Source organism: Palaemon carinicauda, chromosome 45, assembly GCF_036898095.1.
Source record: "Palaemon carinicauda isolate YSFRI2023 chromosome 45, ASM3689809v2, whole genome shotgun sequence".
NCBI lineage: Eukaryota > Metazoa > Arthropoda > Malacostraca > Decapoda > Palaemonidae > Palaemon > Palaemon carinicauda.
The window spans coordinates 13456520-13464019 of NC_090769.1; the positions used below are offsets into that span (position 1 = coordinate 13456520).

General features: G+C 32.2%; 1 long non-coding RNA gene across 1 annotated transcript in view; it reads left to right on the forward strand.

Annotated features, from left to right (window-relative positions):
• LOC137634659 (uncharacterized) overlaps positions 1 to 7500 on the forward strand; it is a 367202-nt gene continuing 359702 nt past the window's right edge. Inside the window, exon 1 of the long non-coding RNA XR_011042550.1 lies at positions 1 to 85. This is a non-coding gene — a long non-coding RNA (uncharacterized lncRNA). The remainder of the gene's footprint in view (positions 86 to 7500) is intronic.

Below are 7500 nucleotides of genomic sequence, written 5' to 3' on the forward strand. Positions count from 1 at the left end.
CTGAGTCATATCAATCAAAAGATAATATCGCCAACCTCACCAGACTTCTTGGCTCTGCTATCTAACCTTGAGTGTTATCATTTAGGTAAGTCATTATTACCATTTTGTTAATTTTTTCATTTTATTTCCGCAGTTAGGTTTTTTTTTTTTTTTTTTTTTTTTTTTTTTTTTTTTTTCATTAAAATCGAATTTATATTACTTATTACCCGAGTTATTTGTGTACTCATAACATCTCAAAGTCGTATATTCGACAAATTATGGAATTGCTGTTGACAATCCCAGTCCATCCCTGTCACTCATGGAGCCATCATAGAAATACGTTTAAAACCAGGACTGATTTTATTCTGGAGTTCATGTCATACTTGTTTCATGTCACACTTTTGTTTTATGTCACAGTTTTGTTTCATGTCACACTTTTGTTTCATGTCACACTTTGGTTTCATGACTTTTGTTTCATGTCACACTTTGGTTTCATGTCACACTTTGGTTTCATGTCACACTTTGGTTTCATGGCTCTAAGCATAATTGCGAAGGGAATCGTTTACCTCTTTCGTTAGCAAAAAATTTAGGCTTTTAAAAAATGCACGTTCCGTTTTAGTCTACAATAGTTCGACCTATATCTGCACTAGAGTAAAAATTTATATACATTTGCTGTATTTAATCAAGTTAGACGAAATAAACCTTGCTTTTCTACTTTGAGTTTGCATCCGTTTATTTCGTTCGTGGCGTCATAATGAAACGAAGCCAATATCAAACCAGTTCCCAATAAGGTCATGAGATCAGGATATTATTGGATGTTCATAACCTTCTAGAAATAATTCGTAAAAAAATAACAGAAACGCAACAACAAAAATCTTGTATTTCCAACAAATGCTGAGCTTTCGATACTCTGCCATTTGCATAGTTCTGTAATAAAAAACGATTAATGCTATTAAGGGTAAAATACGATGTCATAATGTTCATGAAAATATTTTTTGCATGATTATGAGTTCATTATTTTCGTAATGATGATAATTTGGAACGGTATTTTTTGTCATACTTTATGCAAAAAGAGTAAGTGCACGCAAAAATACATATACATTTGTTTATATAATAAAATTTGGGGATTTCAAAACGTTATAAAAATGAGACAACTATGTTTCCGTTTTGAACTTTTGCCCTTTCAACAAGATAAGATATTTTGGTCACAAAGATCTTATTTGTACAGGGCATTGATAGTTTTAGTTAATGGATTTTAGTTTTATTTCATTTTAATATCAATTTGTTATTAATTGTCTTGTTTATATAACCTTTGCGTAAATATGTGTAAGAAACGAAGTTAAGGTTTTTTTTCCCTTTTAGTTGGAATCTTGTTGTAGGAAATATTGAAATTTTTTCATCAAAAAAAAAAAAATAAATAAACAAAATTCCCCGAAATGAAATAATCCGTTCCCTCTCCACCCGAAGTCAAAAGGCCAATGCGACAGCGAATTGAAAATACATTTCAACTTCTTTCTTTTTTCCTTCGATATCCATTAATCCTTTAATATCACTTGTGCCAAAACACGATTGAATTAAATCGATTATGCGGACTTTTATCCCGTCTGAATTCAGATCTGTTTTAAGCTTTCATTCTTTAGGAATGATCTAATAAATTTTCACTGGTGTTTGGAGCTACTGCATATACCCCGAGTTCTGAATTTAACAGGAAGACAGTAAATAGATAAATGGTATTTGTGCTTGGATAATAATGACAATAAAACCATACTGGAGAGAGAGAGAGAGAGAGAGAGAGAGAGAGAGAGAGTTGGAGGCTCAGTTTTAGATTATTAACTTTTTCTCAAGCACTTTGAGAATCCTGATAATTCAGTGCGTGGGACCCACTGAGGTATTTCATTCAAAAGATGATATCGTTAACCTCACCAGACAGCTTGGCTCTGCTCTCTAACCTTGAGTGTTATCGTTCTGATAAGTTATCATTACTATTTTTTTTCTAGTTTTCTAATTTCCGCTCCCCCCCTCTCTCTCTCTCTCTCTCTCTCTCTCTCTCTCTCTCTCTCTCAATAGTTTTCCATTTAGTTAATAGATCCCATTTCATTTAAATTTCAGTCATTATATTTTGGTAGTTCTTGTCGTATAATTTTTTTTTTTATATTACCCGAGTTGTTTGTTTACTCATAACATTGCAAGTCGTATATTGTTCAATCTACGAAATTGCTGTTGACGATCCCAGTTCATCCCTGTCACTCTTGGAGGCATTATGATAATACATTTAAAACCAGGACTGGTTTTATTCTGGAATTCATGTCACTTTTATTTATGACTGCAAGCATAATCACGAAGAAAACCCTTCGCCGCTTTCATTAATGGAAAAATTTAGACCTTTAGAAAATACGCGTTCCCTTATAATCTACATAGATTGATCTATTCCTGAACTAAAGTAAATATGTACATTTTGTTGTATATAATCAAGTTAGACGAAATAAAGATTTCAAAGTTTGCATTCGTTTCTTTTTCATTCGTGACGTCATTATGAAACCAAGCCAATATCAAAACATTTCCCAATCAGGTCATAACGTCAAGATAATATTGGATATTCATAACCGTCTAAAAATTATTCGTTAAAACAACAGAAACGCAACAAAAAATCTTGTATTTCCAACCAAATGCTGATCTTTTGATACTCTGCTATTTGCATAGTTCTGTAATAAAAAGCGATTAATGCTATTAAGGGTAAAATACGATGTCATAATGTGCGTGGAAATATTTTTTGCCTGATTATGAGTTCATTACTTTCGTAATAATGATAATTTGGAACGGGATTTTTTGTCATACTTTATGCAAAAAGAGCAAGTGCACGCCAAAATACATATACATTTGTTTACATTATAAAATGTGGGGATTTGAAAACATCATAAAAACAGAGAAAGTATTTTTCCGTTTTGAACTTTTGTCTTTTTAATGAGATGAAGATATTTTGGTCACTAAGATCTTATTAATACAGGGCATTAAAAGTTTGTCAATGAATTTTAGTGTTATTTGATTATATTAACAATCTGTTATTAATTGTCTTGTTTATATCACCTTTGCGTAAATATGTATAACAAACGAAGTTTTTTCCCCTTTTAGTTGAAATCTTGTTGTAGGAAATAGTGAAATTTTATGCTTTTAAAAAAAATAAAGTATAAAATTCCCCGAAATTAAATAATCCGTTTCCTCTCCCCCCAAAGTCGAAAGGCCAATGCGACAGCGAATTGAAAATACATTCCAACTTCTTTCTTTTTTCCTTCGATAACCATAAATCCTTTATAATCACTTGTGCCAAAACACGATTGAATTAAATCGATTATGTGGACTTTTATCCCGTCTGAATTCAGATCTGTTTTAAGCTTTCATTCTTTAGGAATGATCTAATAAAGAAATTTTATATTTTACAAACGTCAAATGTGGATTATTTTCACTGAGGTTTGGAGCTACTGCATGTACCACGAGTTTTCAATTTAACAGGAAAAGAGAGAGAGAGAGAGAGAGAGAGAGAGAGAGAGAGAGTTGGAGGCTCAGTTTTAGATTATTAACTTTTTCTTACGCACTTTGAGAATCCTGATAATTCAGTGCGTGGGACCCACTGAGGTATTTCATTCACCAGACTGCTTGGCTCTGCTATCTAACCTTGAATGTTATCATTCCTATAAGTAATAATTACCCTTTTTTCAATCTTTTTTTCTCTCTCTCTCTCTCTCTCTCTCTCTCTCTCTCTCTCTCTCTCTCTCTCTTTTGAATGTTTTCCATTTAGTTATTAGATCCCATTTCATTTAAATTTCAATTATACTTCGCTAGTTCTTGGTTTATAAAATTCTCTTTATATTACCCGAGTTATTTGTTTACTCATAACATTGCACGTCGTATATTGTTCAATTTAAGAAATTGCTTTTGACTGTAACCTATCTCTAAATGCCCAAATAAATAATGTAATAAAAACTGCTGGTTATCATCTAGAAATATTGCGTTTATAAAAAAGTACCTGGACGAAAATTCTGTAGAGAAACTTGTGATGAACTGTGTTATTACCAGGATTGACTACTGCAACTCTATCTATTACAATTTATCAAAAGTGTAACTTAAGAAATTTCAAAACATAATAAACAGAGGAGCAAGACTGATAAAAGGTGTCCCACCTAGAGAAAGGATCACCCCTATACTAATCGATTTACACTGGCTGCCGATTAAAGCGAGAATTGAATTTAAAATTTGTACAGTAACCCACCAAGTTATCAGAACCGGGCGTCCAAAATACTTAGGAGAATTGCTACATATTGCGCAGCCAACAAATGTTGTCGACACGAGAATAGTTACAGATGGCTTCAAACTGTTGGAACCTAGATTTATATATAGTTTAGGCTCCAGAGCCTTTAGATATGCGGCCCGAGACTATATAATAAGCTCCTACGAAACATTCGAATGATTGAAGACATTAAGGCTTTCAAGAGGAAACTGAAGACTTTCTTATTTCATGAGTCTTTTGACAGTGACGATTTAACAGTAAATGAACAATACGCGATATGAAACGTTAAATACTCTGAACGAACAAGGTAAAACAACAGTGGAGGTCCTGCTGTATGGGACCGGAAAAGCAGCCATCAAAGTAAAAAGTAAAAGACAATCCCAGTTCATCCCTGTCACTCATGGAGGCATTATAATGATACATTTGAAACCAGGACTGATTTTATTCTGGAGTTCATGTCACCTTTTTTGGTGACTGCAAACATTATCACGAAGGGAACACTTCACTTCTTTCAATAATGGAAAATTTAGACCTTTAGAAAATACATGTTACTTTTTAATCTACATACTTGGATCTATTTCTGTGCCAAAGTAAACAAGATCTTCTTTAGTTATATATGATCAAGTTAGACGAAATAAAGTTCCTGACCAACTTTCAGAGTTTGCTTTCGTTTCCTTCGTTCGTGACGTCATGATGAAGCCAAGCCAATGTCAAAACAGTTCCCAATAAAGTTGTGACATCAGGGTAATATTGGATGTTCATAGCAGTCTAAAAATGATTTGTAAAACATTAACAGAAACACAATAAAAAAATCTTGTATTTCCAACCAAATGCTGAGCTTTTGATACTCTGCTATTTGCATAGTTCTGTAATAATTAGCGATTAATGCTATTAAGGGTAAAATACGATGTCATAATGTGCATGGAAATATTTTTTGCATGATTATGAGTTCATTACTTTCGTAATAATTATAATTTGGAACGGTATATTTTTTCATACATGAAACAGATAGAACAATTGCACGCCGAAATATACAGTATATGCATTTGTTTGCATAATAAAATATGTGGGGATTTTAAAACATCATAAACATTCCATTTTAACCTTTTGTCTTTTCAATAAGATAAAATATTTTGGTCTCAAAGATCTTATTCTTACAGGGCATTGACAGTTTTAATTAATGGATTTTAGTTTTATTTCATTATAATAACAATTTCTTTATTAATTGTCTTGTTTATATCACCTTTGCGTAAATATGTATAAGAAAGAGGTTAATTTATTTTTCTTCCTTTTAGTTGAAATCTTTTTGTAGGAAATGGTGAAATATTATGCTCAAAAAAAAAAATAAATAAATAAAGTATAAAAATCCCCGAAATGAAATAATCCGTTTCCTCTCCACCCAAAGTCAAAAGGCAAATGCAACAGCGAATTGAAAATACATTTCAACTTCTTTCTTTTTTCCTTCGATAACCATAAATGCTTTAATGGCACTTGTGCCAAAACACGATTGAATTGAATCGATGATGTAGATTTTTATCTCGTCTGAATTCAGATCTGTTTTAAGCTTTCATTCCTTAGAAATGATCTAATAAATAAATTTTATATTATTTTACAAACGTCAAATGTGCCTTATTTTCACTGGTGTTTAGAGCTACTGCATATACCCCGAGTTCTCCATTTAACAGAAATACAGCAAAAAAAAAAAAATAGTATTTTTCTTGGATAATAGTGACAATAAAACTATACTGGAGAGAGAGAGAGAGAGAGAGAGAGAGAGAGAGAGAGAGAGAGAGGGGGGGTTGAAGGCTCAGTTTTAGATTATTATCTTTTTCTCAAGCACTTTGAGAATCCTGATAATTCAGTGCGTGGGACCCACTGAGGTATTTCATTCAAAAGATGATATCGTTAACCTCACCAGACAGCTTGGCTCTGCTATCTAACCTTGAGTGTTATCGTTCGGATAAGTTATTATTACCATATTTTTCAAATTTTCTAGTTTCCACTCTCTCTCTCTCTCTCTCTCTCCTCTCTCTCTCTCTCTCTCAATAGTTTCCCATTTAGTTATTAGATCCCATTTCATTTAAATTTCAGTCATTATATTTTGGTAGTTCTTGGTTCATAAAATTGTCTTTACATTACCCCCGATTATTTGTTTGTTCATAACATTGCAAGTCGTATATTGTTCAATTTACAAAATTGCTGTTGACGATCCCGCTCCATCCCTGTCACTCATGGAGGCATTATGATAATACATTTAAAACCAGGACTGGTTTTATTCTGGAATTCATGTCACTTTTATTTATGACTGCAAGCATAATCATGAAGGGAACCTTTTACAGCTTTCATTAATGGAAAATTAAGACCTTTAGAAAATGCGTGTTCCCTTATAATGTACATAGATTGATCTATTCCCGAACTAAAGGAGATAAAATGTACATTTTGTTGTGTATAATCAAGTTAGACGAAATGAAGCTTCCTGGCCAACTTTCAGAATTTGCATTCATTTCTTTCGTTCGTGACGTCATTATGGAATCGAACCAATATCAAAACATTCCCCCAATAAGGTCATGTCATCCGGATAATATTGAATGTTGATAACCGTCTAGAAATGATTTGTAAAACATTAACAGAAACGCAACAAAAAATTTTGTATATCCAACCAAATACTGAGCTTTTGATAATCTGCTATTTGCATAGTTCTGTGATAAAAAGCGATTAATGCTATTAGGGTAAAATACGATGTCATAATGTTCATGGAAATATTTTTTGCATGATTATGAGTTCATTACTTTCGTAATGATAATAATTTGGAACGGTATTTTTTGTCATACTTTATGCAAAAAGAGCAAGTGCACGCCAAAATACATATACATTTGTTTACATAATAAAATGTGGGTATTTGAAAACATTATAAAAATGAGACAACTATGTTTCCGTTTTGAACTTTTGTCTTTTCAACAAGATAAGATATTTTGGTCACAAAGATCTTATTTATACAGGGCATTGATAGTTTTAATTAAGGGATTTTAGTTTTAATTCATTTTAATAACAATTTGTTATTAATTGTCTTGTTTATATCACCTTTGCGTAAATATGTATAAGAAACTAAGTCTTTTTCCTTTTAGTTGAAATCTTGTTGTAGGATATGGTGAAATTTTATGCTCCCCCCCAAAAAAAAAAGTATAAAATTCCCCGAAATGAAATAATCCGTTTCCTCTCCACCCAAAGTCAAAATGCCA